The sequence below is a fragment of the Heterodontus francisci genome, chromosome 28 (assembly GCF_036365525.1).
Source record: "Heterodontus francisci isolate sHetFra1 chromosome 28, sHetFra1.hap1, whole genome shotgun sequence".
NCBI classification, from domain to species: domain Eukaryota; kingdom Metazoa; phylum Chordata; class Chondrichthyes; order Heterodontiformes; family Heterodontidae; genus Heterodontus; species Heterodontus francisci.
In genome coordinates this window covers 11,090,285-11,113,438 of record NC_090398.1, presented here as the reverse complement: position 1 = coordinate 11,113,438, position 23,154 = coordinate 11,090,285, and the positions used below count along the sequence as shown (strand labels likewise).

General features: G+C 42.5%; 13 non-coding genes across 13 annotated transcripts; 6 read left to right on the top strand and 7 right to left on the bottom strand.

Annotated features, from left to right (window-relative positions):
* Nucleotides 1-1,296: 1,296 nt before the first annotated feature.
* Nucleotides 1,297-1,369, top strand: trnak-uuu (transfer RNA lysine (anticodon UUU)). The gene has a single exon. It is a non-coding gene; the product is annotated as a tRNA-Lys (tRNA).
* Nucleotides 1,370-3,003: 1,634 nt separating this feature from the next.
* On the top strand, nt 3,004-3,076 carry trnak-uuu (transfer RNA lysine (anticodon UUU)). Its single transcript has one exon. It is a non-coding gene; the product is annotated as a tRNA-Lys (tRNA).
* Nucleotides 3,077-4,710: 1,634 nt separating this feature from the next.
* Nucleotides 4,711-4,783, top strand: trnak-uuu (transfer RNA lysine (anticodon UUU)). Its single transcript has one exon. It is a non-coding gene; the product is annotated as a tRNA-Lys (tRNA).
* Nucleotides 4,784-6,417: 1,634 nt separating this feature from the next.
* trnak-uuu (transfer RNA lysine (anticodon UUU)) lies at nt 6,418-6,490 on the top strand. Its single transcript has one exon. It is a non-coding gene; the product is annotated as a tRNA-Lys (tRNA).
* A 1,634-nt stretch (nt 6,491-8,124) lies between these two features.
* Nucleotides 8,125-8,197, top strand: trnak-uuu (transfer RNA lysine (anticodon UUU)). Its single transcript has one exon. It is a non-coding gene; the product is annotated as a tRNA-Lys (tRNA).
* Nucleotides 8,198-9,831: 1,634 nt separating this feature from the next.
* Nucleotides 9,832-9,904, top strand: trnak-uuu (transfer RNA lysine (anticodon UUU)). Its single transcript has one exon. It is a non-coding gene; the product is annotated as a tRNA-Lys (tRNA).
* A 1,740-nt stretch (nt 9,905-11,644) lies between these two features.
* trnak-uuu (transfer RNA lysine (anticodon UUU)) lies at nt 11,645-11,717 on the bottom strand. Its single transcript has one exon. It is a non-coding gene; the product is annotated as a tRNA-Lys (tRNA).
* A 1,634-nt stretch (nt 11,718-13,351) lies between these two features.
* trnak-uuu (transfer RNA lysine (anticodon UUU)) lies at nt 13,352-13,424 on the bottom strand. Its single transcript has one exon. It is a non-coding gene; the product is annotated as a tRNA-Lys (tRNA).
* A 1,634-nt stretch (nt 13,425-15,058) lies between these two features.
* Nucleotides 15,059-15,131, bottom strand: trnak-uuu (transfer RNA lysine (anticodon UUU)). The gene has a single exon. It is a non-coding gene; the product is annotated as a tRNA-Lys (tRNA).
* A 1,634-nt stretch (nt 15,132-16,765) lies between these two features.
* On the bottom strand, nt 16,766-16,838 carry trnak-uuu (transfer RNA lysine (anticodon UUU)). The gene has a single exon. It is a non-coding gene; the product is annotated as a tRNA-Lys (tRNA).
* Nucleotides 16,839-18,472: 1,634 nt separating this feature from the next.
* On the bottom strand, nt 18,473-18,545 carry trnak-uuu (transfer RNA lysine (anticodon UUU)). Its single transcript has one exon. It is a non-coding gene; the product is annotated as a tRNA-Lys (tRNA).
* A 1,634-nt stretch (nt 18,546-20,179) lies between these two features.
* Nucleotides 20,180-20,252, bottom strand: trnak-uuu (transfer RNA lysine (anticodon UUU)). Its single transcript has one exon. It is a non-coding gene; the product is annotated as a tRNA-Lys (tRNA).
* Nucleotides 20,253-21,886: 1,634 nt separating this feature from the next.
* trnak-uuu (transfer RNA lysine (anticodon UUU)) lies at nt 21,887-21,959 on the bottom strand. Its single transcript has one exon. It is a non-coding gene; the product is annotated as a tRNA-Lys (tRNA).
* Between the last annotated feature and the right edge of the window lie 1,195 nt (nt 21,960-23,154).

Genomic DNA, 23,154 nt, shown 5'->3' with positions numbered 1-23,154 from the left:
GCTTTGTCTTTTTTGCACTCTCGGTTTTGATTTCAGATTTCCACAATCCTCACTATTTCGCTTTTGTTCTTGTTATCCAGCTTTATTCTTCAAAATTTCCTTATCAATCATCAGCTTAGCAAATTAAAGTTTAATTCACTTCATGCGACAAATATCACTCCATTGCCTTTCAAAATCTCTTTGGGAAATGACATGCTTAAATTGGTTTTGAAATAATAACAGGATTTCCCATGCTTTTCCTGCATTCACAGAGACAAAAAAACTTACAGCACAGGGTGCCGTTCCACTCGTGATACCTGTGACGGTTCTTCGAATATGTGTGCGTCGTCAAATATGCCAGCTCTGTTTTCCATAAACCTTTACGTTCTTCAGGCTGCAGACCAAAGCACTTTGAAGATTACTTATGGTTCAACCTCCACCGTCATTTCAGACAGTGCACTGCAGATTCCAACAAAATGGGGGCATAAAACTAAGTGTTTCCACAGGTCGCCTCTGATTATTTTGCCAATCAACTTGAATCTGTGCCCATTTCTTTGCTGAAAGCTCTGCCACTGGACAGGTTCTCCTTCTTTAAACTATCAAAAAGCCTCATCATGTAGAATATATCCACTAACGCTCCTTTTATGATCCCCAGCTCGAGGTAGAGCAAGGACAATTTCTATTACAGAAAAGAAAATGATGGAAATATTCCACTATTCAGGCAGCATCTGTGGAAGGTGAAGCCGATCTCTCCTCGTATGCACTCTATCAACTCCCCTCAGGATCGCGTATGCTACAACAAGATAAAGCCTGGATGTACCTGATTCAGCCCTGGTGTTTGATCAACTTTTATTATCGGGAGCCGTTTTATTTCCGCGTCTTTGTCAATTTGAAATGTTTGCAATGTGTTAATGACTTCATGTTTCACTGTGCCCTTGGAAGCATCTTCTTCCTTGGTAAAGACAGATGCCAAAGTATTGATAATAGCGATAATATCGCTCGGAGACTTTGGGATGGCCTTAAACTTAGGTGTCAGTGTCTTTTCACTTCTCTTATTTGCTCTTTCAGTCGCTCTCTCAAGGATGTATAAACAGCCGGAAAGTTGAATTGTTACGTTGAGTGAGACAGACCGACGAAAGATATAAGGTGAAAGTGCGTCCATTTGGACGACTGGAGATTATTTGCGTAATGAAAAGTGTGGGAGGCAGTGAATGCATGTGTGTGAGAGTAAAATGCGAGAAGCTAGTGCAGAAGATGGATCGTGTTGCACTGTTAGTTCTCAGCCACTGAAGGGCGCAGTGCGGGTTGAGTGTCTGAGCCTGGATAGCTCAGTCGGTAGAGCATCAGACTTTTAATCTGAGGGTCCAGGGTTCAAGTCCCTGTTCAGGCGCTCTTTGTCTTGTGCCTTTATCACAGTGGTGTTTGTGCAGTGTCCTCAAGAATTAAAAACCATGTACTTTGGCTGTGGGGAGCCAAGACTCTGGCAGCCCTTTTCGTTGCAAGTTTTGTCCATTCTGACCGGCAATTCTTTCAGTTGCAGCAAGACGTCTGCTTTGCATGATCGCATTGTTTCAATCTTAAACAGGATTGCATCACCTCCGTCATCACTTTTTACCAGTTTTTACATACACAAATAAGGCAGTTGAACATCGTTGTTATTATTCTGATGTATTGTCACGCACCTGAAACGTTAACTCTATTTTTCTCGCCACACATGCTGCCAGACCTGCTTTGTCTTTTTTGCACTCTCGGTTTTGATTTCAGATTTCCACAATCCTCACTATTTCGCTTTTGTTCTTGTTATCCAGCTTTATTCTTCAAAATTTCCTTATCAATCATCAGCTTAGCAAATTAAAGTTTAATTCACTTCACGCGACAAATATCACTCCATTGCCCTTCAAAATCTCTTCGGGAAATGACATGCTTAAGTTGGTTTTGAAATAATAACAGGATTTTCCATGCTTTTCCTGCATTCACAGAGACAAAAAAACTTACAGCACAGGTTGCCGTTCCACGCTTGATACCTGTGACGGTTCTTCGAATACGTGTGCGTCGTCATATATACCAGCTCTGTTTTCCCTAAACCTTTACGTTCTTCAGGCTGCAGACCAAAGCACTTTGAAGATTACTTATGGTTCAATCTCCACCGTCATTTCAGACAGTGCACTGCAGATTCCAACAAAATGGGGGCATAAAACTAAGTGTTTCTACAGCTCGCCTCTGATTATTTTGCCAATCAACTTGAATCTGTGCCCATTTCTTTGCTGAAAGCTCTGCCACTGGACAGGTTCTCCTTCTTTAAACTATCAAAAAGCCTCATCATGTAGAATATATCCACTAACGCTCCTTTTATGATCCCCAGCTCGAGGTAGAGCAAGGACAATTTCTATTACAGAAAAGAAAATGATGGAAATATTCCACTATTCAGGCAGCATCTGTGGAAGGTGAAGCCGATCTCTCCTCGTATCCACTCTATCAACTCCCCTCAGGATCGCGTATGCTACAACAAGATTAAGCCTGGATGTACCTGATTCAGCCCTGGTGTTTGATCAACTTTTATTATCGGGAGCCGTTCTATTACCGCGTCTTTGTCAATTTGAAATGTTTGTAATGTGTTAATGACTTCATGTTTCACTGTGCCCTTGGAAGCATCTTCTTCCTTGGTAAAGACAGATGCCAAAGTATTCATAATAGCGATAATATCGCTCGGAGACTTTGGGATGGCCTTAAACTTAGGTGTCAGTGTCTTTTCACTTCTCTTATTTGCTCTTTCAGTCGCTCTCTCAAGGATGTATAAACAGCCGGAAAGTTGAATTGTTACGTTGAGTGAGACAGACCGACGAAAGATATAAGGTGAAAGTGCGTCCATTTGGACGACTGGAGATTATTTGCGTAATGAAAAGTGTGGGAGGCAGTGAATGCATGGGTGTGAGAGTAAAATGCGAGAAGCTAGTGCAGAAGATGGATCGTGTTGCACTGTTAGTTCTCAGCCACTGAAGGGCGCAGTGTGGGAGCAGTGTCTGAGCCTGGATAGCTCAGTAGGTAGAACATCAGACTTTTAATCTGAGGGTCCAGGGTTCAAGTCCTTGTTCAAGCACTTTTTGTCTATTGCCTTTATCACAGTGGTGTTTGTGCAGTGTCCTCAAGAATTCAAAGCTATGTACTTTGGCTGTGGAGAGCCAAGACTCTGGCAGCCCTTTTCGTTGCAAGTTATGTCCATTCTGAGCGGCAATTCTTTCAGTTGCAGCAAGACGTCTGCTTTGCATGATCGCATTGTTTCAATCTTAAACTGGATTGCATCACCTCCGTCATCACTTTTTACCAGTTTTTACATACACAAATAAGGCAGTTGAACATCGTTGTTATTATTCTGATGTATTGTCACGCACCTGAAACGTTAACTCTATTTTTCTCGCCACACATGCTGCCAGACCTGCTTTGTCTTTTTTGCACTCTCGGTTTTGATTTCAGATTTCCACAATCCTCACTATTTCGCTTTTGTTCTTGTTATCCAGCTTTATTCTTCAAAATTTCCTTATCAATCATCAGCTTAGCAAATTAAAGTTTAATTCACTTCATGCGACAAATATCACTCCATTGCCTTTCAAAATCTCTTTGGGAAATGACATGCTTAAATTGGTTTTGAAATAATAACAGGATTTCCCATGCTTTTCCTGCATTCACAGAGACAAAAAAACTTACAGCACAGGGTGCCGTTCCACTCGTGATACCTGTGACGGTTCTTCGAATATGTGTGCGTCGTCAAATATGCCAGCTCTGTTTTCCATAAACCTTTACGTTCTTCAGGCTGCAGACCAAAGCACTTTGAAGATTACTTATGGTTCAACCTCCACCGTCATTTCAGACAGTGCACTGCAGATTCCAACAAAATGGGGGCATAAAACTAAGTGTTTCCACAGGTCGCCTCTGATTATTTTGCCAATCAACTTGAATCTGTGCCCATTTCTTTGCTGAAAGCTCTGCCACTGGACAGGTTCTCCTTCTTTAAACTATCAAAAAGCCTCATCATGTAGAATATATCCACTAACGCTCCTTTTATGATCCCCAGCTCGAGGTAGAGCAAGGACAATTTCTATTACAGAAAAGAAAATGATGGAAATATTCCACTATTCAGGCAGCATCTGTGGAAGGTGAAGCCGATCTCTCCTCGTATGCACTCTATCAACTCCCCTCAGGATCGCGTATGCTACAACAAGATAAAGCCTGGATGTACCTGATTCAGCCCTGGTGTTTGATCAACTTTTATTATCGGGAGCCGTTTTATTTCCGCGTCTTTGTCAATTTGAAATGTTTGCAATGTGTTAATGACTTCATGTTTCACTGTGCCCTTGGAAGCATCTTCTTCCTTGGTAAAGACAGATGCCAAAGTATTGATAATAGCGATAATATCGCTCGGAGACTTTGGGATGGCCTTAAACTTAGGTGTCAGTGTCTTTTCACTTCTCTTATTTGCTCTTTCAGTCGCTCTCTCAAGGATGTATAAACAGCCGGAAAGTTGAATTGTTACGTTGAGTGAGACAGACCGACGAAAGATATAAGGTGAAAGTGCGTCCATTTGGACGACTGGAGATTATTTGCGTAATGAAAAGTGTGGGAGGCAGTGAATGCATGTGTGTGAGAGTAAAATGCGAGAAGCTAGTGCAGAAGATGGATCGTGTTGCACTGTTAGTTCTCAGCCACTGAAGGGCGCAGTGCGGGTTGAGTGTCTGAGCCTGGATAGCTCAGTCGGTAGAGCATCAGACTTTTAATCTGAGGGTCCAGGGTTCAAGTCCCTGTTCAGGCGCTCTTTGTCTTGTGCCTTTATCACAGTGGTGTTTGTGCAGTGTCCTCAAGAATTAAAAACCATGTACTTTGGCTGTGGGGAGCCAAGACTCTGGCAGCCCTTTTCGTTGCAAGTTTTGTCCATTCTGACCGGCAATTCTTTCAGTTGCAGCAAGACGTCTGCTTTGCATGATCGCATTGTTTCAATCTTAAACAGGATTGCATCACCTCCATCATCACTTTTTACCAGTTTTTACATACACAAATAAGGCAGTTGAACATCGTTGTTATTATTCTGATGTATTGTCACGCACCTGAAACGTTAACTCTATTTTTCTCGCCACACATGCTGCCAGACCTGCTTTGTCTTTTTTGCACTCTCGGTTTTGATTTCAGATTTCCACAATCCTCACTATTTCGCTTTTGTTCTTGTTATCCAGCTTTATTCTTCAAAATTTCCTTATCAATCATCAGCTTAGCAAATTAAAGTTTAATTCACTTCACGCGACAAATATCACTCCATTGCCCTTCAAAATCTCTTCGGGAAATGACATGCTTAAGTTGGTTTTGAAATAATAACAGGATTTTCCATGCTTTTCCTGCATTCACAGAGACAAAAAAACTTACAGCACAGGGTGCCGTTCCACGCTTGATACCTGTGACGGTTCTTCGAATACGTGTGCGTCGTCATATATACCAGCTCTGTTTTCCCTAAACCTTTACGTTCTTCAGGCTGCAGACCAAAGCACTTTGAAGATTACTTATGGTTCAACCTCCACCGTCATTTCAGACAGTGCACTGCAGATTCCAACAAAATGGGGGCATAAAACTAAGTGTTTCTACAGCTCGCCTCTGATTATTTTGCCAATCAACTTGAATCTGTGCCCATTTCTTTGCTGAAAGCTCTGCCACTGGACAGGTTCTCCTTCTTTAAACTATCAAAAAGCCTCATCATGTAGAATATATCCACTAACGCTCCTTTTATGATCCCCAGCTCGAGGTAGAGCAAGGACAATTTCTATTACAGAAAAGAAAATGATGGAAATATTCCACTATTCAGGCAGCATCTGTGGAAGGTGAAGCCGATCTCTCCTCGTATCCACTCTATCAACTCCCCTCAGGATCGCGTATGCTACAACAAGATTAAGCCTGGATGTACCTGATTCAGCCCTGGTGTTTGATCAACTTTTATTATCGGGAGCCGTTCTATTACCGCGTCTTTGTCAATTTGAAATGTTTGTAATGTGTTAATGACTTCATGTTTCACTGTGCCCTTGGAAGCATCTTCTTCCTTGGTAAAGACAGATGCCAAAGTATTCATAATAGCGATAATATCGCTCGGAGACTTTGGGATGGCCTTAAACTTAGGTGTCAGTGTCTTTTCACTTCTCTTATTTGCTCTTTCAGTCGCTCTCTCAAGGATGTATAAACAGCCGGAAAGTTGAATTGTTACGTTGAGTGAGACAGACCGACGAAAGATATAAGGTGAAAGTGCGTCCATTTGGACGACTGGAGATTATTTGCGTAATGAAAAGTGTGGGAGGCAGTGAATGCATGGGTGTGAGAGTAAAATGCGAGAAGCTAGTGCAGAAGATGGATCGTGTTGCACTGTTAGTTCTCAGCCACTGAAGGGCGCAGTGTGGGAGCAGTGTCTGAGCCTGGATAGCTCAGTAGGTAGAACATCAGACTTTTAATCTGAGGGTCCAGGGTTCAAGTCCTTGTTCAAGCACTCTTTGTCTATTGCCTTTATCACAGTGGTGTTTGTGCAGTGTCCTCAAGAATTCAAAGCCATGTACTTTGGCTGTGGAGAGCCAAGACTCTGGCAGCCCTTTTCGTTGCAAGTTATGTCCATTCTGAGCGGCAATTCTTTCAGTTGCAGCAAGACGTCTGCTTTGCATGATCGCATTGTTTCAATCTTAAACTGGATTGCATCACCTCCGTCATCACTTTTTACCAGTTTTTACATACACAAATAAGGCAGTTGAACATCGTTGTTATTATTCTGATGTATTGTCACGCACCTGAAACGTTAACTCTATTTTTCTCGCCACACATGCTGCCAGACCTGCTTTGTCTTTTTTGCACTCTCGGTTTTGATTTCAGATTTCCACAATCCTCACTATTTCGCTTTTGTTCTTGTTATCCAGCTTTATTCTTCAAAATTTCCTTATCAATCATCAGCTTAGCAAATTAAAGTTTAATTCACTTCATGCGACAAATATCACTCCATTGCCTTTCAAAATCTCTTTGGGAAATGACATGCTTAAATTGGTTTTGAAATAATAACAGGATTTCCCATGCTTTTCCTGCATTCACAGAGACAAAAAAACTTACAGCACAGTGTGCCGTTCCACTCGTGATACCTGTGACGGTTCTTCGAATATGTGTGCGTCGTCAAATATGCCAGCTCTGTTTTCCATAAACCTTTACGTTCTTCAGGCTGCAGACCAAAGCACTTTGAAGATTACTTATTGTTCAACCTCCACCGTCATTTCAGACAGTGCACTGCAGATTCCAACAAAATGGGGGCATAAAACTAAGTGTTTCCACAGGTCGCCTCTGATTATTTTGCCAATCAACTTGAATCTGTGCCCATTTCTTTGCTGAAAGCTCTGCCACTGGACAGGTTCTCCTTCTTTAAACTATCAAAAAGCCTCATCATGTAGAATATATCCACTAACGCTCCTTTTATGATCCCCAGCTCGAGGTAGAGCAAGGACAATTTCTATTACAGAAAAGAAAATGATGGAAATATTCCACTATTCAGGCAGCATCTGTGGAAGGTGAAGCCGATCTCTCCTCGTATGCACTCTATCAACTCCCCTCAGGATCGCGTATGCTACAACAAGATAAAGCCTGGATGTACCTGATTCAGCCCTGGTGTTTGATCAACTTTTATTATCGGGAGCCGTTTTATTTCCGCGTCTTTGTCAATTTGAAATGTTTGCAATGTGTTAATGACTTCATGTTTCACTGTGCCCTTGGAAGCATCTTCTTCCTTGGTAAAGACAGATGCCAAAGTATTGATAATAGCGATAATATCGCTCGGAGACTTTGGGATGGCCTTAAACTTAGGTGTCAGTGTCTTTTCACTTCTCTTATTTGCTCTTTCAGTCGCTCTCTCAAGGATGTATAAACAGCCGGAAAGTTGAATTGTTACGTTGAGTGAGACAGACCGACGAAAGATATAAGGTGAAAGTGCGTCCATTTGGACGACTGGAGATTATTTGCGTAATGAAAAGTGTGGGAGGCAGTGAATGCATGTGTGTGAGAGTAAAATGCGAGAAGCTAGTGCAGAAGATGGATCGTGTTGCACTGTTAGTTCTCAGCCACTGAAGGGCGCAGTGCGGGTTGAGTGTCTGAGCCTGGATAGCTCAGTCGGTAGAGCATCAGACTTTTAATCTGAGGGTCCAGGGTTCAAGTCCCTGTTCAGGCGCTCTTTGTCTTGTGCCTTTATCACAGTGGTGTTTGTGCAGTGTCCTCAAGAATTAAAAGCCATGTACTTTGGCTGTGGGGAGCCAAGACTCTGGCAGCCCTTTTCGTTGCAAGTTTTGTCCATTCTGACCGGCAATTCTTTCAGTTGCAGCAAGACGTCTGCTTTGCTTGATCGCATCGTTTTAATCTTAAACAGGATTGCATCACCTCCGTCATCACTTTTTAACAGTTTTTACATACACAAATAAGGCAGTTGAACATCGTTGTTATTATTCTGATGTATTGTCATGCACCTGAAACGTTAACTCTATTTTTCTCGCCACACATGCTGCCAGACCTGCTTTGTCTTTTTTGCACTCTCGGTTTTGATTTCAGATTTCCACAATCCTCACTATTTCGCTTTTGTTCTTGTTATCCAGCTTTATTCTTCAAAATTTCCTTATCAATCATCAGCTTAGCAAATTAAAGTTTAATTCACTTCACGCGACAAATATCACTCCATTGCCCTTCAAAATCTCTTCGGGAAATGACATGCTTAAGTTGGTTTTGAAATAATAACAGGATTTCCCATGCTTTTCCTGCATTCACAGAGACAAAAAAACTTACAGCACAGGGTGCCGTTCCACTCGTGATACCTGTGACGGTTCTTCGAATACGTGTGCGTCGTCATATATGCCAGCTCTGTTTTCCCTAAACCTTTACGTTCTTCAGGCTGCAGACCAAAGCACTTTGAAGATTACTTATGGTTCAACCTCCACCGTCATTTCAGACAGTGCACTGCAGATTCCAACAAAATGGGGGCATAAAACTAAGTGTTTCCACAGGTCGCCTCTGATTATTTTGCCAATCAACTTGAATCTGTGCCCATTTCTTTGCTGAAAGCTCTGCCACTGGACAGGTTCTCCTTCTTTAAACTATCAAAAAGCCTCATCATGTAGAATATATCCACTAACACTCCTTTTATGATCCCCAGCTCGAGGTAGAGCAAGGACAATTTCTATTACAGAAAAGAAAATGATGGAAATATTCCACTATTCAGGCAGCATCTGTGGAAGGTGAAGCCGATCTCTCCTCGTATGCACTCTATCAACTCCCCTCAGGATCGCGTATGCTACAACAAGATAAAGCCTGGATGTACCTGATTCAGCCCTGGTGTTTGATCAACTTTTATTATCGGGAGCCGTTTTATTACCGCGTCTTTGTCAATTTGAAATGTTTGTAATGTGTTAATGACTTCATGTTTCACTGTGCCCTTGGAAGCATCTTCTTCCTTGGTAAAGACAGATGCCAAAGTATTCATAATAGCGATAATATCGCTCGGAGACTTTGGGATGGCCTTAAACTTAGGTGTCAGTGTCTTTTCACTTCTCTTATTTGCTCTTTCAGTCGCTCTCTCAAGGATGTATAAACAGCCGGAAAGTTGAATTGTTACGTTGAGTGAGACAGACCGACGAAAGATATAAGGTGAAAGTGCGTCCATTTGGACGACTGGAGATTATTTGCGTAATGAAAAGTGTGGGAGGCAGTGAATGCATGTGTGTGAGAGTAAAATGCGAGAAGCTAGTGCAGAAGATGGATCGTGTTGCACTGTTAGTTCTCAGCCACTGAAGGGCGCAGTGCGGGTTGAGGGCCTGAGCCAGGATAGCTCAGTTGGTAAAGCATCAGACTTTTAATCTGAGGGTCCAGGGTTCAAGTTCTTGTTCAGGTGCTCTTTGTCTAATGCCTTTATCACAGTGGTGTTTGTGCAGTGTCCTCAAGAATTCAAAGCCATGTACTTTGGCTGTGCAGAGCCAAGACTCTGGCAGCCCTTTTCGTTGCAAGTTTTGTCCATTCTGACCGGCAATTCTTTCAGTTGCAGCAAGACGTCTGCTTTGCTTGATCGCATCATTTCAATCTTAAACAGGATTGCATCACCTCCGTCATCACTTTTTAACAGTTTTTACATACACAAATAAGGCAGTTGAACATCGTTGTTATTATTCTGATGTATTGTCACGCACCTGAAACGTTAACTCTATTTTTCTCGCCACACATGCTGCCAGACCTGCTTTGTCTTTTTGGCACTCTCGGTTTTGATTTCAGATTTCCACAATCCTCACTATTTCGCTTTTGTTCTTGTTATCCAGCTTTATTCTTCAAAATTTCCTTCTCAATCATCAGCTTAGCAAATTAAAGTTTAATTCACTTCACGCGACAAATATCACTCCATTGCCCTTCAAAATCTCTTCGGGAAATGATATGCTTAAGTTGGTTTTGAAATAATAACAGGATTTCCCATGCTTTTCCTGCATTCACAGAGACAAAAAAACTTACAGCACAGGGTACCGTTCCACTCGTGATACCTGTGACGGTTCTTCGAATATGTGTGCGTCGTCATATATGCCAGCTCTGTTTTCCCTAAACCTTTATGTTCTTCAGGCTGCAGACCAAAGCACTTTGAAGATTACTTATGGTTCAACCTCCACCGTCATTTCAGACAGTGCACTGCAGATTCCAACAAAATGGGGGCATAAAACTAATTGTTTCCACAGCTCGCCTCTGATTATTTTGCCAATCAACTTGAATCTGTGCCCATTTCTTTGCTGAAAGCTCTGCCACTGGACACGTTCTCCTTCTTTAAACTATCAAAAAGCCTCATCATGTAGAATATATCCACTAACGCTCCTTTTATGATCCCCAGCTCGAGGTAGAGCAAGGACAATTTCTATTACAGAAAAGAAAATGATGGAAATATTCCACTATTCAGGCAGCATCTGTGGAAGGTGAAGCCGATCTCTCCTCGTATGCACTCTATCAACTCCCCTCAGGATCGCGTATGCTACAACAAGATAAAGCCTGGATGTACCTGATTCAGCCCTGGTGTTTGATCAACTTTTATTATCGGGAGCCGTTTTATTTCCGCGTCTTTGTCAATTTGAAATGTTTGCAATGTGTTAATGACTTCATGTTTCACTGTGCCCTTGGAAGCATCTTCTTCCTTGGTAAAGACAGATGCCAAAGTATTGATAATAGCGATAATATCGCTCGGAGACTTTGGGATGGCCTTAAACTTAGGTGTCAGTGTCTTTTCACTTCTCTTATTTGCTCTTTCAGTCGCTCTCTCAAGGATGTATAAACAGCCGGAAAGTTGAATTGTTACGTTGAGTGAGACAGACCGACGAAAGATATAAGGTGAAAGTGCGTCCATTTGGACGACTGGAGATTATTTGCGTAATGAAAAGTGTGGGAGGCAGTGAATGCATGTGTGTGAGAGTAAAATGCGAGAAGCTAGTGCAGAAGATGGATAGACAGTAGAGCATCAGACTTTTAATCTGAGGATGGACGAATGGACAAAACTTGCAACGAAAAGGGCTGCCAGAGTCTTGGCTCTCCACATCCAAAGTACATGGCTTGGAATTCTTGAGGACACTGCACAAACACCACTGTGATAAAGGCAATAGACAAAGAGCGCCTGAACAGGGACTTGAACCCTGGACCCTCAGATTAAAAGTCTGATGCTCTACCGACTGAGCTATCCAGGCTCAGGCACTCAACCCGCACTGCGCCCTTCAGTGGCTGAGAACTAACAGTGCAACACGATCCATCTTCTGCACAGGCTTCTCGCATTTTACTCTCACACACATGCATTCACTGCCTCCCACACTTTTCATTCCGCAAATAATCTCCAGTCGTCCAAATAGACGCACTTTCACCTTATATCTTTCGTCGGTCTGTCTCACTCAACGTAACAATTCAACTTTCCGGCTGTTTATACATCCTTGAGAGAGCGACTGAAAGAGCAAATAAGAGAAGTGAAAAGACACTGACACCTAAGTTTAAGGCCATCCCAAAGTCTCCGAGCGATATTATCGCTATTATGAATACTTTGGCATCTGTCTTTACCAAGGAAGAAGATGCTTCCAAGGGCACAGTGAAACATGAAGTCATTAACACATTACAAACATTTCAAATTGACAAAGACGCGGTAATAAAACGGCTCCCGATAATAAAAGTTGATCAAACACCAGGGCTGAATCAGGTACATCCAGGCTTTATCTTGTTGTAGCATACGCGATCCTGAGGCGAGTTGATAGAGTGCATACGAGGAGAGATCGGCTTCACCTTCCACAGATGCTGCCTGAATAGTGGAATATTTCCATCATTTTCTTTTCTGTAATAGAAATTGTCCTTGCTCTACCTCGAGCTGGGGATCATAAAAGGAGCGTTAGTGGATATATTCTACATGATGAGGCTTTTTGATAGTTTAAAGAAGGAGAACCTGTCCAGTGGCAGAGCTTTCAGCAAAGAAATGGGCACAGATTCAAGTTGATTGGCAAAATAATCAGAGGCGACCTGTGGAAACACTTAGTTTTATGCCCCCATTTTGTTGGAATCTGCAGTGCACTGTCTGAAATGACGGTGGAGGTTGAACCATAAGTAATCTTCAAAGTGCTTTGGTCTGCAGCCTGAAGAACGTAAAGGTTTTGGGAAAACAGAGCTGGCATATATGACGACGCACACATATTCGAAGAACCGTCACAGGTATCACGAGTGGAACGGCACCCTGTGCTGTAAGTTTTTTTGTCTCTGTGAATGCAGGAAAAGCATGGGAAATCCTGTTATTATTTCAAAACCAACTTAAGCATGTCATTTCCCGAAGAGATTTTGAAGGGCAATGGAGTGATATTTGTCGCGAGAAGTGAATTAAGCTTTAATTTCCTAAGCTGATGATTGACAAGGAAATTTTGAAGAATAAAGCTGGATAACATGAACAAAAGCGAAATAGTGAGGATTGTGGAAATCTGAAATCAAAACCGAGAGTGCAAAAAAGACAAAGCAGGTCTGGCAGCATGTGTGGCGAGAAAAATGCAGTTAACGTTTCAGGTGCGTGACAATACATCAGAATAATAACAACGATGTTCAACTGCCTTATTTGTGTATGTAAAAACTGGTAAAAAGTGATGACGGAGGTGATGCAATCCTGTTTAAGATTGAAACGATGCGATCAAGCAAAGCAGACGTCTTGCTGCAACTGAAAGAATTGCCGGTCAGAATGGACAAAACTTGCAACGAAAAGGGCTGCCAGAGTCTTGGCTCTCCACATCCAAAGAACATGGCTTGGAATTCTTGAGGACACTGCACAAACACCACTGTGATAAAGGCAATAGACAAAGAGCGCCTGAACAGGGACTTGAACCCTGGACCCTCAGATTAAAAGTCTGATGCTCTACCGACTGAGCTATCCAGGCTCAGGCACTCAACCCGCACTGCGCCCTTCAGTGGCTGAGAACTAACAGTGCAACACGATCCATCTTCTGCACAGGCTTCTCGCATTTTACTCTCACACACATGCATTCACTGCCTCCCACACTTTTCATTCCGCAAATAATCTCCAGTCGTCCAAATAGACGCACTTTCACCTTATATCTTTCGTCGGTCTGTCTCACTCAACGTAACAATTCAACTTTCCGGCTGTTTATACATCCTTGAGAGAGCGACTGAAAGAGCAAATAAGAGAAGTGAAAAGACACTGACACCTAAGTTTAAGGCCATCCCAAAGTCTCCGAGCGATATTATCGCTATTATGAATACTTTGGCATCTGTCTTTACCAAGGAAGAAGATGCTTCCAAGGGCACAGTGAAACATGAAGTCATTAACACATTACAAACATTTCAAATTGACAAAGACGCGGTAATAAAACGGCTCCCGATAATAAAAGTTGATCAAACACCAGGGCTGAATCAGGTACATCCAGGCTTTATCTTGTTGTAGCATACGCGATCCTGAGGCGAGTTGATAGAGTGCATACGAGGAGAGATCGGCTTCACCTTCCACAGATGCTGCCTGAATAGTGGAATATTTCCATCATTTTCTTTTCTGTAATAGAAATTGTCCTTGCTCTACCTCGAGCTGGGGATCATAAAAGGAGCGTTAGTGGATATATTCTACATGATGAGGCTTTTTGATAGTTTAAAGAAGGAGAACCTGTCCAGTGGCAGAGCTTTCAGCAAAGAAATGGGCACAGATTCAAGTTGATTGGCAAAATAATCAGAGGCGACCTGTGGAAACACTTAGTTTTATGCCCCCATTTTGTTGGAATCTGCAGTGCACTGTCTGAAATGACGGTGGAGGTTGAACCATAAGTAATCTTCAAAGTGCTTTGGTCTGCAGCCTGAAGAACGTAAAGGTTTTGGGAAAACAGAGCTGGCATATATGACGACGCACACATATTCGAAGAACCGTCACAGGTATCACGAGTGGAACGGCACCCTGTGCTGTAAGTTTTTTTGTCTCTGTGAATGCAGGAAAAGCATGGGAAATCCTGTTATTATTTCAAAACCAACTTAAGCATGTCATTTCCCGAAGAGATTTTGAAGGGCAATGGAGTGATATTTGTCGCGAGAAGTGAATTAAGCTTTAATTTCCTAAGCTGATGATTGACAAGGAAATTTTGAAGAATAAAGCTGGATAACATGAACAAAAGCGAAATAGTGAGGATTGTGGAAATATGAAATCAAAACCGAGAGTGCAAAAAAGACAAAGCAGGTCTGGCAGCATGTGTGGCGAGAAAAATGCAGTTAACGTTTCAGGTGCGTGACAATACATCAGAATAATAACAACGATGTTCAACTGCCTTATTTGTGTATGTAAAAACTGGTAAAAAGTGATGACGGAGGTGATGCAATCCTGTTTAAGATTGAAACGATGCGATCAAGCAAAGCAGACGTCTTGCTGCAACTGAAAGAATTGCCGGTCAGAATGGACAAAACTTGCAACGAAAAGGGCTGCCAGAGTCTTGGCTCTCCACATCCAAAGAACATGGCTTGGAATTCTTGAGGACACTGCACAAACACCACTGTGATAAAGGCAATAGACAAAGAGCGCCTGAACAGGGACTTGAACCCTGGACCCTCAGATTAAAAGTCTGATGCTCTACCGACTGAGCTATCCAGGCTCAGGCACTCAACCCGCACTGCGCCCTTCAGTGGCTGAGAACTAACAGTGCAACACGATCCATCTTCTGCACAGGCTTCTCGCATTTTACTCTCACACACATGCATTCACTGCCTCCCACACTTTTCATTCCGCAAATAATCTCCAGTCGTCCAAATAGACGCACTTTCACCTTATATCTTTCGTCGGTCTGTCTCACTCAACGTAACAATTCAACTTTCCGGCTGTTTATACATCCTTGAGAGAGCGACTGAAAGAGCAAATAAGAGAAGTGAAAAGACACTGACACCTAAGTTTAAGGCCATCCCAAAGTCTCCGAGCGATATTATCGCTATTATGAATACTTTGGCATCTGTCTTTACCAAGGAAGAAGATGCTTCCAAGGGCACAGTGAAACATGAAGTCATTAACACATTACAAACATTTCAAATTGACAAAGACGCGGTAATAAAACGGCTCCCGATAATAAAAGTTGATCAAACACCAGGGCTGAATCAGGTACATCCAGGCTTTATCTTGTTGTAGCATACGCGATCCTGAGGCGAGTTGATAGAGTGCATACGAGGAGAGATCGGCTTCACCTTCCACAGATGCTGCCTGAATAGTGGAATATTTCCATCATTTTTTTTTCTGTAATAGAAATTGTCCTTGCTCTACCTCGAGCTGGGGATCATAAAAGGAGCGTTAGTGGATATATTCTACATGATGAGGCTTTTTGATAGTTTAAAGAAGGAGAACCTGTCCAGTGGCAGAGCTTTCAGCAAAGAAATGGGCACAGATTCAAGTTGATTGGCAAAATAATCAGAGGCGAGCTGTGGAAACACTTAGTTTTATGCCCCCATTTTGTTGGAATCAACAGTGCACTGTCTGAAAAGACGGTGGAGGTTGAACCATAAGTAATCTTCAAAGTGCTTTGGTCTGCAGCCTGAAGAACGTAAAGGTTTAGGGAAAACAGAGCTGGCATATATGACGACGCACACATATTCGAAGAACCGTCACAGGTATCACGAGTGGAACGGCACCCTGTGCTGTAAGTTTTTTTGTCTCTGTGAATGCAGGAAAAGCATGGGAAATCCTGTTATTATTTCAAAACCAACTTAAGCATGTCATTTCCCGAAGAGATTTTGAAGGGCAATGGAGTGATATTTGTCGCGAGAAGTGAATTAAGCTTTAATTTCCTAAGCTGATGATTGACAAGGAAATTTTGAAGAATAAAGCTGGATAACAAGAACAAAAGCGAAATAGTGAGGATTGTGGAAATCTGAAATCAAAACCGAGAGTGCAAAAAAGACAAAGCAGGTCTGGCAGCATGTGTGGCGAGAAAAATGCAGTTAACGTTTCAGGTGCGTGACAATACATCAGAATAATAACAACGATGTTCAACTGCCTTATTTGTGTATGTAAAAACTGGTAAAAAGTGATGACGGAGGTGATGCAATCCTGTTTAAGATTGAAACGATGCGATCAAGCAAAGCAGACGTCTTGCTGCAACTGAAAGAATTGCCGGTCAGAATGGACAAAACTTGCAACGAAAAGGGCTGCCAGAGTCTTGGCTCTCCACATCCAAAGTACATGGCTTGGAATTCTTGAGGACACTGCACAAACACCACTGTGATAAAGGCAATAGACAAAGAGCGCCTGAATAGGGACTTGAACCCTGGACCCTCAGATTAAAAGTCTGATGCTCTACCGACTGAGCTATCCAGGCTCAGGCACTCAACCCGCACTGCGCCCTTCAGTGGCTGAGAACTAACAGTGCAACACGATCCATCTTCTGCACAGGCTTCTCGCATTTTACTCTCACACACATGCATTCACTGCCTCCCACACTTTTCATTCCGCAAATAATCTCCAGTCGTCCAAATAGACGCACTTTCACCTTATATCTTTCGTCGGTCTGTCTCACTCAACGTAACAATTCAACTTTCCGGCTGTTTATACATCCTTGAGAGAGCGACTGAAAGAGCAAATAAGAGAAGTGAAAAGACACTGACACCTAAGTTTAAGGCCATCCCAAAGTCTCCGAGCGATATTATCGCTATTATGAATACTTTGGCATCTGTCTTTACCAAGGAAGAAGATGCTTCCAAGGGCACAGTGAAACATGAAGTCATTAACACATTACAAACATTTCAAATTGACAAAGACGCGGTAATAAAACGGCTCCCGATAATAAAAGTTGATCAAACACCAGGGCTGAATCAGGTACATCCAGGCTTTATCTTGTTGTAGCATACGCGATCCTGAGGGGAGTTGATAGAGTGCATACGAGGAGAGATTGGCTTCACCTTCCACAGATGCTGCCTGAATAGTGGAATATTTCCATCATTTTCTTTTCTGTAATAGAAATTGTCCTTGCTCTACCTCGAGCTGGGCATCATAAAAGGAGCGTTAGTGGATATATTCTACATGATGAGGCTTTTTGATAGTTTAAAGAAGGAGAACCTGTCCAGTGGCAGAGCTTTCAGCAAAGAAATGGGCACAGATTCAAGTTGATTGGCAAAATAATCAGAGGCGAGCTGTGGAAACACTTAGTTTTATGCCCCCATTTTGTTGGAATCAACAGTGCACTGTCTGAAAAGACGGTGGAGGTTGAACCATAAGTAATCTTCAAAGTGCTTTGGTCTGCAGCCTGAAGAACGTAAAGGTTTAGGGAAAACAGAGCTGGCATATATGACGACGCACACGTATTCGAAGAACCGTCACAGGTATCACGAGTGGAACGGCACCCTGTGCTGTAAGTTTTTTTGTCTCTGTGAATGCAGGAAAAGCATGGGAAATCCTGTTATTATTTCAAAACCAACTTAAGCATGTCATTTCCCGAAGAGATTTTGAAGGGCAATGGAGTGATATTTGTCGCGAGAAGTGAATTAAGCTTTAATTTCCTAAGCTGATGATTGACAAGGAAATTTTGAAGAATAAAGCTGGATAACAAGAACAAAAGCGAAATAGTGAGGATTGTGGAAATCTGAAATCAAAACCGAGAGTGCAAAAAAGACAAAGCAGGTCTGGCAGCATGTGTGGCGAGAAAAATGCAGTTAACGTTTCAGGTGCGTGACAATACATCAGAATAATAACAACGATGTTCAACTGCCTTATTTGTGTATGTAAAAACTGGTAAAAAGTGATGACGGAGGTGATGCAATCCTGTTTAAGATTGAAACGATGCGATCAAGCAAAGCAGACGTCTTGCTGCAACTGAAAGAATTGCCGGTCAGAATGGACAAAACTTGCAATGAAAAGGGCTGCCAGAGTCTTGGCTCTCCACAGCCAAAGTACATGGCTTGGAATTCTTGAGGACACTGCACAAACACCACTGTGATAAAGGCAATAGACAAAGAGCACCTGAACAGGGACTTGAACCCTGGACCCTCAGATTAAAAGTCTGATGCTCTACCGACTGAGCTATCCAGGCTCAGGCACTCAACCCGCACTGCGCCCTTCAGTGGCTGAGAACTAACAGTGCAACACGATCCATCTTCTGCACAGGCTTCTCGCATTTTACTCTCACACACATGCATTCACTGCCTCCCACACTTTTCATTCCGCAAATAATCTCCAGTCGTCCAAATAGACGCACTTTCACCTTATATCTTTCGTCGGTCTGTCTCACTCAACGTAACAATTCAACTTTCCGGCTGTTTATACATCCTTGAGAGAGCGACTGAAAGAGCAAATAAGAGAAGTGAAAAGACACTGACACCTAAGTTTAAGGCCATCCCAAAGTCTCCGAGCGATATTATCGCTATTATGAATACTTTGGCATCTGTCTTTACCAAGGAAGAAGATGCTTCCAAGGGCACAGTGAAACATGAAGTCATTAACACATTACAAACATTTCAAATTGACAAAGACGCGGTAATAAAACGGCTCCCGATAATAAAAGTTGATCAAACACCAGGGCTGAATCAGGTACATCCAGGCTTTATCTTGTTGTAGCATACGCGATCCTGAGGGGAGTTGATAGAGTGCATACGAGGAGAGATTGGCTTCACCTTCCACAGATGCTGCCTGAATAGTGGAATATTTCCATCATTTTTTTTTCTGTAATAGAAATTGTCCTTGCTCTACCTCGAGCTGGGCATCATAAAAGGAGCGTTAGTGGATATATTCTACATGATGAGGCTTTTTGATAGTTTAAAGAAGGAGAACCTGTCCAGTGGCAGAGCTTTCAGCAAAGAAATGGGCACAGATTCAAGTTGATTGGCAAAATAATCAGAGGCGAGCTGTGGAAACACTTAGTTTTATGCCCCCATTTTGTTGGAATCAACAGTGCACTGTCTGAAAAGACGGTGGAGGTTGAACCATAAGTAATCTTCAAAGTGCTTTGGTCTGCAGCCTGAAGAACGTAAAGGTTTAGGGAAAACAGAGCTGGCATATATGACGACGCACACATATTCGAAGAACCGTCACAGGTATCACGAGTGGAACGGCACCCTGTGCTGTAAGTTTTTTTGTCTCTGTGAATGCAGGAAAAGCATGGGAAATCCTGTTATTATTTCAAAACCAATTTAAGCGTGTCATTTCCCGAAGAGATTTTGAAGGGCAATGGAGTGATATTTGTCGCGAGAAGTGAATTAAGCTTTAATTTCCTAAGCTGATGATTGACAAGGAAATTTTGAAGAATAAAGCTGGATAACAAGAACAAAAGCGAAATAGTGAGGATTGTGGAAATCTGAAATCAAAACCAAGAGTGCAAAAAAGACAAAGCAGGTCTGGCAGCATGTGTGGCGAGAAAAATGCAGTTAACGTTTCAGGTGCGTGACAACACATCAGAATAATAACAACGATGTTCAACTGCCTTATTTGTGTATGTAAAAACTGGTAAAAAGTGATGACGGAGGTGATGCAATCCTGTTTAAGATTGAAACGATGCGATCAAGCAAAGCAGACGTCTTGCTGCAACTGAAAGAATTGCCGGTCAGAATGGACAAAACTTGCAACGAAAAGGGCTGCCAGAGTCTTGGCTCTCCACAGCCAAAGTACATGGCTTGGAATTCTTGAGGACACTGCACAAACACCACTGTGATAAAGGCAATAGACAAAGAGCACCTGAACAGGGACTTGAACCCTGGACCCTCAGATTAAAAGTCTGATGCGCTACCGACTGAGCTATCCAGGCTCAGGCACTCAACCCGCACTGCGCCCTTCAGTGGCTGAGAACTAACAGTGCAACACGATCCATCTTCTGCACAGGCTTCTCGCATTTTACTCTCACACACATGCATTCACTGCCTCCCACACTTTTCATTCCGCAAATAATCTCCAGTCGTCCAAATAGACGCACTTTCACCTTATATCTTTCGTCGGTCTGTCTCACTCAACGTAACAATTCAACTTTCCGGCTGTTTATACATCCTTGAGAGAGCGACTGAAAGAGCAAATAAGAGAAGTGAAAAGACACTGACACCTAAGTTTAAGGCCATCCCAAAGTCTCCGAGCGATATTATCGCTATTATGAATACTTTGGCATCTGTCTTTACCAAGGAAGAAGATGCTTCCAAGGGCACAGTGAAACATGAAGTCATTAACACATTACAAACATTTCAAATTGACAAAGACGCGGTAATAAAACGGCTCCCGATAATAAAAGTTGATCAAACACCAGGGCTGAATCAGGTACATCCAGGCTTTATCTTGTTGTAGCATACGCGATCCTGAGGGGAGTTGATAGAGTGCATACGAGGAGAGATCGGCTTCACCTTCCACAGATGCTGCCTGAATAGTGGAATATTTCCATCATTTTTTTTTCTGTAATAGAAATTGTCCTTGCTCTACCTCGAGCTGGGGATCATAAAAGGAGCGTTAGTGGATATATTCTACATGATGAGGCTTTTTGATAGTTTAAAGAAGGAGAACCTGTCCAGTGGCAGAGCTTTCAGCAAAGAAATGGGCACAGATTCAAGTTGATTGGCAAAATAATCAGAGGCGACCTGTGGAAACACTTAGTTTTATGCCCCCATTTTGTTGGAATCAACAGTGCACTGTCTGAAAAGACGGTGGAGGTTGAACCATAAGTAATCTTCAAAGTGCTTTGGTCTGCAGCCTGAAGAACGTAAAGGTTTAGGGAAAACAGAGCTGGCATATATGACGACGCACACATATTCGAAGAACCGTCACAGGTATCACGAGTGGAACGGCACCCTGTGCTGTAAGTTTTTTTGTCTCTGTGAATGCAGGAAAAGCATGGGAAATCCTGTTATTATTTCAAAACCAACTTAAGCATGTCATTTCCCGAAGAGATTTTGAAGGGCAATGGAGTGATATTTGTCGCGAGAAGTGAATTAAGCTTTAATTTCCTTAGCTGATGATTGACAAGGAAATTTTGAAGAATAAAGCTGGATAACAAGAACAAAAGCGAAATAGTGAGGATTGTGGAAATCTGAAATCAAAACCGAGAGTGCAAAAAAGACAAAGCAGGTCTGGCAGCATGTGTGGCGAGAAAAATGCAGTTAACGTTTCAGGTGCGTGACAATACATCAGAATAATAACAACGATGTTCAACTGCCTTATTTGTGTATGTAAAAACTGGTAAAAAGTGATGACGGAGGTGATGCAATCCTGTTTAAGATTGAAACGATGCGATCAAGCAAAGCAGACGTCTTGCTGCAACTGAAAGAATTGCCGGTCAGAATGGACAAAACTTGCAACGAAAAGGGCTGCCAGAGTCTTGGCTCTCCACATCCAAAGTACATGGCTTGGAATTCTTGAGGACACTGCACAAACACCACTGTGATAAAGGCAATAGACAAAGAGCACCTGAACAGGGACTTGAACCCTGGACCCTCAGATTAAAAGTCTGATGCTCTACCGACTGAGCTATCCAGGCTCAGGCACTCAACCCGCACTGCGCCCTTCAGTGGCTGAGAACTAACAGTGCAACACGATCCATCTTCTGCACAGGCTTCTCGCATTTTACTCTCACACACATGCATTCACTGCCTCCCACACTTTTCATTACGCAAATAATCTCCAGTCGTCCAAATGGACGCACTTTCACCTTATATCTTTCGTCGGTCTGTCTCACTCAACGTAACAATTCAACTTTCCGGCTGTTTATACATCCTTGAGAGAGCGACTGAAAGAGCAAATAAGAGAAGTGAAAAGACACTGACACCTAAGTTTAAGGCCATCCCAAAGTCTCCGAGCGATATTATCGCTATTATGAATACTTTGGCATCTGTCTTTACCAAGGAAGAAGATGCTTCCAAGGGCACAGTGAAACATGAAGTCATTAACACATTACAAACATTTCAAATTGACAAAGACGCGGTAATAAAACGGCTCCCGATAATAAAAGTTGATCAAACACCAGGGCTGAATCAGGTACATCCAGGCTTTATCTTGTTGTAGCATACGCGATCCTGAGGCGAGTTGATAGAGTGCATACGAGGAGAGATCGGCTTCACCTTCCACAGATGCTGCCTGAATAGTGGAATATTTCCATCATTTTTTTTTCTGTAATAGAAATTGTCCTTGCTCTACCTCGAGCTGGGGATCATAAAAGGAGCGTTAGTGGATATATTCTACATGATGAGGCTTTTTGATAGTTTAAAGAAGGAGAACCTGTCCAGTGGCAGAGCTTTCAGCAAAGAAATGGGCACAGATTCAAGTTGATTGGCAAAATAATCAGAGGCGAGCTGTGGAAACACTTAGTTTTATGCCCCCATTTTGTTGGAATCAACAGTGCACTGTCTGAAAAGACGGTGGAGGTTGAACCATAAGTAATCTTCAAAGTGCTTTGGTCTGCAGCCTGAAGAACGTAAAGGTTTAGGGAAAACAGAGCTGGCATATATGACGACGCACACATATTCGAAGAACCGTCACAGGTATCACGAGTGGAACGGCACCCTGTGCTGTAAGTTTTTTTGTCTCTGTGAATGCAGGAAAAGCATGGGAAATCCTGTTATTATTTCAAAACCAACTTAAGCATGTCATTTCCCGAAGAGATTTTGAAGGGCAATGGAGTGATATTTGTCGCGAGAAGTGAATTAAGCTTTAATTTCCTAAGCTGATGATTGACA